Below are 11,647 nucleotides of genomic sequence, written 5' to 3' on the forward strand. Positions count from 1 at the left end.
TTCCAGGCTATTGATCGTCCCATCTTGGAGACTATTCTTTGCAAAGATACATCCAAGGATATTTGGGATTCAATGAAGAAAAAATATCAAGGCTCTTCTAGAGTGAAGCGCGCACAGCTTCAAGCCTTGAGGAGGGATTTTGAAGTTTTGCAGATAAAGGATGCGGAATCTGTTACAAGCTTTATTGGAAGGACGATGGAAATTGCAAATAAAATGAGATGCTATGGAGAAGAGATTAAAGATGTTAACATAGTAGAAAAAATTCTGCGTTCTATGACGCGAGAATTTAACTATGTTGTTTGCTCAATTGAAGAGTCAAACGACATAGATGACCTCTCTCTTGATGAATTGCAGAGCTCCTTGTTAGTCCATGAACAGAAGATGAATCGAAGCTGGACAGCAGAGGAACAAGCTTTAAAAGCTTCTACCAACACTCGCTCCAACAGCTCAAGAGGAAGAGGCAGAGGCCGAGGAAGAGGAAGGGGAGATCGAGATCATGACAAATCTAGAGTAGAGTGCTTTAGATGTCACAAATATGGTCATTATGCTTCTGAATGTGTCACTGAACTGCCAAAGTATAAAGAAAGAGAGGAGAACTCAAATTTTGCAGAAGAAACGAATGAACCAGAAACTTTGTTGATGGCTGCCCATGAAGGAAAAAAGATTGAGTCGAATATTTGGTATGTCGATACAGGCTGCAGCAATCACATGAGTGGAAGTAAGTCTTCTTTTTCGAATCTAAATGAAAGCTTTCACTCTACTGTCAGTTTTGGTGACTTCTCTACTGTGAAAGTGATGGGAAAAGGTGATGTTAAGATACATACTAAGAATGGCCTTGTGAAAACAATTTCTAATGTGTTGTATGTTCCTGATTTGAAAAGTAATTTGTTGAGTGCTGGTCAGTTGCAAGAAAAGGGGTATGTCATTACAATTAAGAAAGGCACTTGTGAAATTTATGATCCTGATAAAAGAAGTTCTATTGCGACTGTCCAGATGAGTTCTAACAGATTATTTCCAATGAAAATTGAAAGCATTCAATCTTGTTTGATGGCTGAAGTAAAGGACCCCTCATGGTTGTGGCATTTTCGTTATGGCCACTTAAGTTTTGGTGGACTGAGGGCTCTACAACAGAAAACCATGGTGACAGGGCTTCCGGAAATTACTGTTCCCTCCCTAGTTTGTGAAGACTGTGTTGTCAGCAAACAACACCGTTCTCAGTTTCCCAAAGGAAAGTCTTGGAGAGCAAAGGATGTGTTAGAGCTGGTGCATTCAGATATTTGTGGCCCAATAAACCCATCGTCTAATGGAGGTAAAAGATACTTAATTACCTTCATTGATGATTTTTCAAGGAAAACGTGGGTTTATTTTTTACAGGAAAAATCAGAAGCTCTTACTATGTTTAAAAGGTTCAAAGCTCTTGTGGAAAATGAAGCAGGCAAGACTATTAAGTCTTTTCGAACAGATCGGGGTGGCGAGTATTGCTCAAAAGAATTTGAAAGTTTTTGCATGCAACATGGCATTCGAAGAGAACTTACAGCTGCACATACACCACAACAAAATGGTGTATCGGAGCGGAAGAACAGAACAATTCTTAATATGGTGAGAACTCTATTAACAAGAGGAAGAGTTCCAAAGACTTTTTGGCCGGAGGCTGTAAAATGGAGTATTCATGTTTTAAACAGAAGTCCAACTTTTGCCGTTCAAAACAAGACTCCTGAAGAGGCTTGGAGTGGAAGAAGACCAGCTGTAGATCACTTTAGAATCTTTGGTTGCCTCGCCTATGCCCACATCCCGGATGCGAAAAGAAAAAAACTTGATGACAAAGCTGAGAAATGCATCTTTCTTGGCGTAAGTGAATCCTCCAAAGCCTATAAATTATTCAACCCACTGACGAAGAAGATTGTGACCAGCAGGGATGTTGTTTTTGAAGAAGAGAGCACCTGGGATTGGGATGGGCAGCAGCCTAAACAAGTCTTTTATGATGATGATGCTAAACAGGAGCAAGTTCCAGCACTTGACATGCCACAAAACTCTTCAGATACAACTCAAACAGCTACTGGAATTTCACAACCAGTTGCTGAAGTAAATGAAGAAGGAGCCCAGTCAGTTGGTCGAATTAGAAGAAGGCCTACTTGGATGGAAGATTATGAGGTAACTGGGTTAAGTAATCCAATTACTCATTTTGCTTTGTTCGCAGATTGTGATCCTACAACTTTTGAGAGTGCTGTCAAAGAAGAAAAATGGCAAAAGGCAATGGACGATGAAATCAATTCAATTGAGAAGAATGACACTTGGGAGTTGTGTGATCTTCCTAAGGGGCACAAAACCATTGGTGTCAAATGGGTCTTCAAGACAAAGCTAAACAAAGATGGTGGTGTTGACAAGTACAAAGCACGCCTGGTGGCAAAAGGATACAAGCAGCAGTACGGGGTTGATTATACAGAAGTATTTTCTCCAGTTGCAAGACATGACACGATCAGATTGGTGGTTGCATTAGCAGCGCAAAATTCTTGGCCTATCTTCCAGCTAGATGTCAAATCAGCATTCTTGCATGGGTATTTGGAGGAACAGGTATTTATTGAGCAACCCCCTGGCTATATTAAAGTTGGGAATGAGAATAAAGTGTTCAGACTGAAAAAGGCTCTTTATGGACTAAAGCAAGCTCCGAGGGCTTGGTATAGTCGAATTGAGACTTATTTTCTTAAAGTTGGTTTTATTAAATGTCCTTATGAGCATACAATGTTTGTTAAGATTGAAGATGGGGGGAAGCTTCTCATAGTTTGCCTGTATGTTGATGACCTTATATTTACTGGAAATTGTGATACCATGTTTGGTGAATTCAAGAAATCCATGATGAATGAATTTGAAATGACTGATCTTGGTTGGATGTATTATTTTCTTGGCATAGAAGTAATGCAATCAGATGATGGAATTTTCTTATCTCAAACGAAATATGTGGGAGAAATTTTGAATAGATTTCATATGAAGGATTGCAATTCTGTAAGTACTCCAATTGAATGTGGCATGAAGCTACACAAAGATCATGATGGAAAGAAGGTTGATAGCACACTCTACAAGCAAATTGTGGGCAGTTTAATGTATCTTACTGCAACAAGGCCAGATATAATGTAGTCTGTGAGTTTAATCAGCAGATATATGGAAAGTCCCACGGAGTTGCATTTGTTAGCTGCCAAGAGAATCCTTCGTTATTTACAAGGAACTCGAAACCTAGGGATATGCTACAAGAAGGGTGAAAAATCTAACTTGGTGGGTTATACTGATAGTGATTATGCAGGAGATCAAGATGATGGAAGGAGTACTTCTGGCTATGTTTTTATGCTTGGAACAGGTGCAATCTCCTGGTCATCAAAGAAGCAATCAATTGTCACCTTATCCAGTACAGAAGCTGAATTTGTTGCAGCTACGGCTTGTGCTTGCCAAGCCATATGGCTGAGAAGAATACTTGAGGAGTTGCAGTTCAAGCAATGTGGAGCTACTATAATACTATGTGATAACAGCTCTACAATCAAGTTATCAAAGAATCCAGTGCTCTACGGAAGAAGCAAGCACATTGATGTGAAGCTTTATTTTTTGAGAGATCTTTGCAAAGATGGAACTGTTGATTTGATGCATTGTAAGAGTGATGATCAAGTTGCTGATATATTCACCAAGGCGCTCAAGAGAGAATCGTTTGTGAAACTCAGAGGATTACTAGGTCTCTGCAACCTAGGTTCAGTCAAGGTTGTTAACTGATGTTTACTAACATCAGTTTAAGGGAGGGATTGTTGAAACTTTTACTTATGTTATTGTTTAACTTGTTTTTCAAATGGAGTCATTCATTTAGTGGCCTAGAGTTTAGGAATTTGCTGTACGTTGGAGTCTTTCAGTTATGACTTAGTCAGCAGATTTAGTGGCTTAGTGGTCTAGTCTTTAGGAGTGGTGGGGTTATGGAGAAGGTGCCAGATATGGGACCTGATCTTAAGGGATTTCAGTTGTGTGTTTTGCCTATTTAAAGGCTCCAAAGTTTACGATTAAGGATGACTTTTTGGCCACAGTACTACTGTTATCTTTGCTATTTCTTATCAAACAAATACTCTATCTGATAAAGAAAATGTAAATGAAAAAAAAAAAAAAACACTTGTACCTTTGAGGACTTCATCATAGATATCAGGAAATTCCGCAAGATATTTCATTGTAAAAGTGATGGATGCAGTGGTGGAATCCTGGCAGGCAAGAAGTGCAGCAAGTGATCAGCAATTTCTGGTTCACTCATGAATTTTCCATTCTCATCTGGCTTGGTTAAGACTAGTGATAAAAGATCCTCGTCATGTACTAGTTGTTTATCCATCACCTCACCCTTCCTTTGGTTTATAATTCCTAACATCTTCTGTCTTACTGAATTCGCAGCTTTAATACCACGATTATATGAGGTTCCCGGTAGATTTATAGGAAGGGAAAAAATTCCAGCAGCCATGACTTCAAATGGCCTGGCACAATCTTCGATTTGGTGTGGATCATTAATGCTCAAAAACAGTCGATATGCTGCACAAAATTGTTTTGGTCAAAAATCGACCAAACCAGTGTCTCGACTCGATTGCTTAACCCAGTTCTCAAACTTTTCTTTTTTGTTTTTCTCAAATATAATTTGAGTTTCCTAAATTGTAAAACTTTCATTTATTAATAGTAATAAAAAGAGCCACCATTTAGTATAAACACCAAAATTACTCATGCCCCTAAATGATCTCTAAACCAAGAAGTTTTTATCCCTATCATCTTTTCAATTTATTATCAATGATTCCAACTTGCATTAGAAAGCCATATTCTAAACAAAAAGATCTCGAATTGGATATGATTTATTTCAATTTAATTTTTCAAGTAATATTGGAGAATGGACATATTTTAGACTTGAATTCACATTTTTATATATAATTTTTAGGTGTATATTTGATTACAAGCCTAATATTTTTAGAACATTTTGTAGAGTTTCTCGAAATATAATCAAGAACTTAATTTCAATATTTCTAAAACTTATAAAAATATAAAATAATTATGACATCATGCTAATATCAGCATGTTTTTTAAAACGATCCAACTAATCCAACCAGTTGACCCCTAATTCAATAGTTTAACCAAGTTGCTATCCGGTTCGAATTTAAAAACATTGGACTGTGAATCTCTTGTTTTCCAGTCCACTATACATATAGCGTATATCAAGCAACTGTATAGCAATACAATATGGATTGCTACCATATTAAGTTGAATGCGTTTTTATGATTGTTAATTAAGGGCATAGGTGTCAAATCAACCTATTTAATTAAATTTACCCATACCCGCCCTGAATAGATGGGTATGGGTATCTTAAGTTTTTACATATGGGTATAAATGGGTTACCCACTAATACCCATTTAATAAATGGGTATTATTGGGTAACCCATCAAACCCAATTAATCCATTTAGAATTGTTTTCCCCCAAATCTCCTCTCTTCCCCCGCCCATTTTTTTTTCAAATTTTTCATTTTGTTATGATGTTAACTACTTTTGTTTCATTTTATTTTCTCTTAATTTGTTAACTTACTCAATTTTTTAGCATTATCAATTTATGATAAGTTTTAGCCTCTTTTCCTATCTTTCCAAATTGAAATTTTAAATTTACACATGAAAAAAATATTAGGGGTTCAAAATTTTTGGATTAAGTTTTTATGTTAATTTTTATAGTACTTAATTTAAATTTTTATATTCTTATTATTCAATTATTAAATAGTATGTAATTTTACGACATAGAGTACGGATAGGAAAAAAATTGATAATTAGGCTTATTGAACATTATAAGTAAATATTTAAAACTAATGATGGGTGCAAAGGGTGGTATAAATTGATAACTTAGTTTGCAAAAATGAATTTAAATGAGTTTACAAAAAGTTAAAATAAATGGGTTATAAATGGGTAATTGGGTTACCCAATTCATTTTTTGACTTACCTATTTATACCCATTTAATTAAATGGGTATAAATGAGTTGACTCACTTATACCCATTACCCATTTTACCCAACCCAAACCCGCCCAAATCACCCATTTTGACATCTCTAATATTTAACGCTATCAATGTCAACTATAACTTGAGACTTTTTTCTTTGTATCCTCCCACCCTCCCTATACACTTCCCATCCCCAAATGCCGATTGGAACCCCGAACATAATAGTGGGAAAGATTAAAAAAAAAAACTTGAGACTTCATATTTTATGTTATTGTAAGATAAAGTCTCAATTTGTTCTATTCCCTGTTTTAATTGAATTTGATTTTATTGTGCAACTAAATTTGATTGAAATTTAACTAAATTTGCTTAAGTAAAATTTCATTGCATAGAAAATCAAATTTGGTTTCTAATACGGAGTCTCAAGTTGTTTTATTTCGCATTCCAAAAACAACTAATTTTAATAGGTTTGCTTATCAAATACAGTTCCTTGTTAGAAGTATTCATATGTCAGCCAAAAGAGTAGGAAATACACCATGATGACGAGAAGCAGAAAAGTACAGTCCGTCGGAAAAATGTAAAAAGCAAATTAATACAGAACTGTAAAAACCACACTATATCGAGGTAATATATCGCTTGGGTTTGTGCATAGAGAAGGGAACGGTGTGAATTTTCCATTTCTCGTATGATACTTTGAAGTAGAGGTGTCAAAATGGATGACTTGAGTGGATCATAATTGGAAAATAGGTATAATTTGATCAATTCATTCATACCTATTTAAATAAATGGATACCCATTTAATGGTATATCTAATTATACCCATTTATGACTCATTTGAAATTCTACTTCTATTTTTTTGAAGAAAAAAATTCATATGTTGTTTGACAAGAAATAACGACATTTTACTGTTATTGGATTCTTAGGAAATTCAATTTTATCTCATTAACACAAAGTAAAAATTGAGTTTAAATGCATAATTATTTTAAATTAATATAAATGGGTGAGTCGAATCAACCCACTACCCACTAATTAAATGGGTTTAATTGGATACCCATTTAGACCCATTTAAAGTTAATGGGTGGGTTTGAACAAGTTATTAGGGAAAAGGTCTGTGTGATCAACATAATTTAATTGTGATTGACACCTATAGAGAACAAAGTTTGTTTCGTTAGTATTATTGTAGTTGTCATGCCATTGCCTTTTTTAGTTCTTAACCAGTGACGTAAACATCAATTTAACAAAAGGGATAATTTCAGAAACCTCCCCTGAGGTTTCTGACACTTTCACTGACATCCCCTGAGGTTCTCAAAATTTCACTTACCTCCCTTGATAAAAAATTGGGCCCCTTTTCTGACGTCATCAGGGCCAAAATTACAGATATATCCCAAGTAGTTGGGGTTAATTACTACCGTTTATGTTTAAGTTACATAATGAATTTTCTTATTCTTTACGTACCTATTCTTGTCATGCAAGATTACACGTCTGACTTCAAATTACGTACTTTGCAAGAAAATGTCTGTGGAGTCATTTGTTACAAGACAAGAAGTTCAATCAAATAAGAACAATTTATGTACACAGGTGGGATTGGGAATTCAAGCTTGTCCTTTTTGGTATTTAGGATAATGTTTTTATATGAACTCAAGGAAGATGGATAGCCTATTTTGCAAGGTTATTAGGTAATTTACCTTTGTGGAATTCTTGATATCAAGCCATTTGATTGCTAATGTGGACAGGTGGCTTAAGCGCGTAATAAGTGCCATGGATTCGAAGTTCGGCTGAAATATCACATATCGAACGAAGTCTTTATTAGAAACCTAATTAGAAACCTATTAGAGTTCAGTGAGCTCTCGTACTAAGCTCCACCGCCAACCCTCCATTTCGAAAAAAAAAAGACAAAAGCAAAACAAAAGCAAACACACGAAGCGCAGAATAACGTTGAAACCCGCAAGCGGGATTATGTGTTTTTTCTATTTCAAGGTTAGCTCGCATGCGGGTTAATGTTATATTTGAGCGCGAGAAGAAAAAATTGGTAATTAGGCTCTTTGGGCATTATAAGTAAATATTTAAATTAATGGCAGTTTTATTACACCAATATTATTGTATTATCATTATTATGATTATTGTATTATTTCTTATGCAAATATAACATTTAATTATTTAAATTTGATTTTATTTTTACAATTTATAAAATTTTTATCACTTATATAATATTTTTAAAACCCTAATACATCTAAATTTGATTTTATTTTTCAAATTTATAAGATTTTTATTTAAAAAAATGGGATACGGATAAGATATCCGGTTGGTTCAATTTGCATAGGTGCATATGAGAATATCCGAATACTCCTGAAACCCGCAAGCGGGATTCTGTGTTTTTTCTATTTCAAGGTTAGCTCGCATGCGGGTTAATGTTATATTTGAGCGCGAGAAGAAAAAATTGGTAATTAGGCTCTTTGGGCATTATAAGTAAATATTTAAATTAATGGCAGTTTTATTACACCAATATTATTGTATTATCATTATTATGATTATTGTATTATTTCTTATGCAAATATAACATTTAATTATCCAAGCAGTTTGATTTTATTTTTACAATTTATAAAATTTTTATCACTTATATAATATTTTTAAAACCCTAATACATCTAAATTTGAATCTAATTTTCTACAAGTCATACTTATAAATGCGAAATCTAACAAAAAAGTTAAATACAATTTTTGCAGGTCAAATTTAACAAATGCGAGCTATTTGCAAAATTTTAAATATTTGCAACATTTTTTAAAACAAAAATTAGAAGCTTTCTGCAAATAATTCCCTACCTCTCAAAAAATACCAAAATAAAAAAGATAAGAGCTCGCATTTGCTTCCTAGAAATAATTCCCTAGCTCTTAAAAAAGGAAAAAAAAAATTGAGAAGAGCTCGCATTCGTGGAATGCGAGCTCAATAACCAGAGCTCGCATTCCACGAATGCGAGCTCTTGTAAGCTCGCATTTGTGAAATTCACAAATGCGAAGACCCCCCTGACGGAAATTAAACCCAAAATCACCCCTTTTGTAGAATTTTTTTAAAATTCATCACAAAGTTGGAAATTTCTCAATAGAAATACAACTTGTCTGGATTCCTTTCACTCTCTGATATCATTACGGTTGCTTTGCGATTACAGCGGCAAAACCTGTTTTTAATGGAGAAAGATGTAGGTGAATTCCATGATTCTCCCCTATGGCTTGAAGAGGCCATGGTTGCAGCTAAAACTTTTTACTAAGAGCTCTAATTGTAGCACAGCAAATGCACTTGTTATCACTCCAAATTAGTAGCAAAGAATGTTAATAGCTTGAAACCTCAGAGGTAGTTAAGTTGCTTTGCTTTATATGCTATTGCTACTGAAACAGCAAACCTTCTGGCCGTTGCAATTTGCAGCTAGCCGTTGCAAAATCTGCCAAATAACTGTTGCATGGCACATCTGGTGCATGCAATTTTTTGTATTGCACTTACCCCCCCTCAACTTTACTAATTAGTCCAAATCATTTATTCTTCTTTGAATCTTCTACTAATACAACTTCTGCAAAGGGTAGCTATGGAATAAAAATACCTTCTCACACATGAAAATAATATTTTAATCTGATTTGGACTGGATTGTTACCACAAAATCAAAAGCAAGGGAGGTAAGTGAAATTTTGAGAACCTCAGGGGATGTCAGTGAAAGTGTCAGAAACCTCAGGGGAGGTTTCTGAAATTATCCCTTAACAAAAAGCATCCCAAGGTGCATTATTGCTTGACGACTTTTGTAATAGCTTTTGAATCACTTGCATTTAATTGATAGCGCAAGCAAAGGTTATGTGATATACAGACCAAAACAAAATGGGATATGGGGCTCTTTGATCACAAGCATGTAGGAATTCACTGTAAGTCTGTAAGTTTTCATCCAATCTTCATAGTTATGTTTAATTTTGTACTTTACTTAGGGTGTGTTTAGGAACCTAAATCAAGTAATGATTTTTTTGTTTCATTTATTTTGAAATCAACTCTCCAACTGCAAACTTACTAGGAAATGGAAATTGGTGACCAGTAGATGAATGCGAAAATTGCCAACAATTTACAGGTCTATCTAACAAGTGCCCACTTGCAAAGAAATAGTTCGAGCATAAATATTTTAAAGATATAAAATTAAATAGAAGTTTTTTTTGAAGATTTTATCATTAAATTTACTAGAAATCGTCCAACACGAATTGCTCAACAAAGGTAGGAGGAGAGTTTCACAGGATTCAACAGAGTGAGATATTTTGGCAAAATGTGCTAATTTTTGAGCTACTTTGTTAGTTTTCCTAGTGACATGGATCGCACTCTGTCCACGCGCAATTGTGCCTGTCCACGCACACAACCGTGCCTGACCGTGCTCGGCCAGCCAGCCATGCACTACTATACATAGTGTCCCAACAAAAAAATCAGAACAGTTAATAGACCCACACCACATTCCCCCAAACAAGTGCCAAAACTTGGAGGCTTGCCTAAAACATGGAAACTACACCAAATGTTGGTAGAAGTATGTAGCAAGCCCTAGAGGCCCTCGAAATGTTCTAAGTTATTCAAGAGTCTTGTAGAATAGTTTAGAGTTTTCTACATAAGAGTTGCCTTGTATAGAAAGTTTCAGAGAGAGTGCTTAGTGTAAAATTCTAGAGACTTGTATCTTGACTTGCCTATAAATAGGCCAATCCCCCTCATGTGTAACCAATCTTATACAAGTGTTCATAAGTGCAATACAAGATTTTTTTTAGTCTCAAACGTTTTCCCTCTTTGCTCACTACTTTAGCTTCCGCACATTTTTGCGCACTTAGTGTTTAGGTTGAACTAACAAACCATTTATAGTTTAAATATTGAACGATCACTAGTGCCGCACGACATGTTAGCTTATAAGAATTTATACAACCCGTGACACTAGGAACCCAATTTACATTAATCAAACAAGGATCATGCAAAGCTTCCCACAAATTTTCAATGATTAGGCCAATGGCAGAGAGATCATCATCTTTACTATTGATAAATTGGACAATCCTAGATGCATCACCGTAAGCACAAATTTAAAATCATCAAGGTCTTTGCCAAAGTGAAAACATCTCTTTGGAGCCACTGCTTTTGCCACTAAATGCAAGGTGTAATAATAATTATTAAAATGTGCATTCAAATAGTAAATTATGTTTGATTTGAGTGTTTCAACAAGTGCCGATTAAGCATAGGCCTGTCAACGGGCCGGATCCGGGTCGAAATTAATAAATCCGGACCCGGACCCGTCATACTGGATTAATTCCGGACCCGACCCAAATACCCGACGGATCTCTTAATCTCTCTACCGGACCCGCAACTGACGGGTCCCGGTCCGGGTCGGGCCTACCCGGAAAAAGGCAAAATACCAGAATGGAGGATTGCTTACTTCTGTTTCAAAAGGAATGTTCCCAGCTACAGATCCAGAATACAGCTGAAAATTGAGCAAAAAGAATAAGAAAAATTCTATGAGGTTGTGGGTTCATTATTAAAGCTTGAAGAGCGAAAAGTGGAGGCTCAGATTGGAGTCTGACATCAAGATAGGCTAAAACCGCCATGGCTACAAACAACAGTTGCCGCATGAGAGAAATCAGATAAAGAACCCAAAAGGAAAAATGAACCAAAAGTGCCCAATTTTCC

This window comes from Coffea eugenioides, chromosome 6 (assembly GCF_003713205.1).
Source record: "Coffea eugenioides isolate CCC68of chromosome 6, Ceug_1.0, whole genome shotgun sequence".
Taxonomy (NCBI): Eukaryota; Viridiplantae; Streptophyta; class Magnoliopsida; order Gentianales; family Rubiaceae; genus Coffea; species Coffea eugenioides.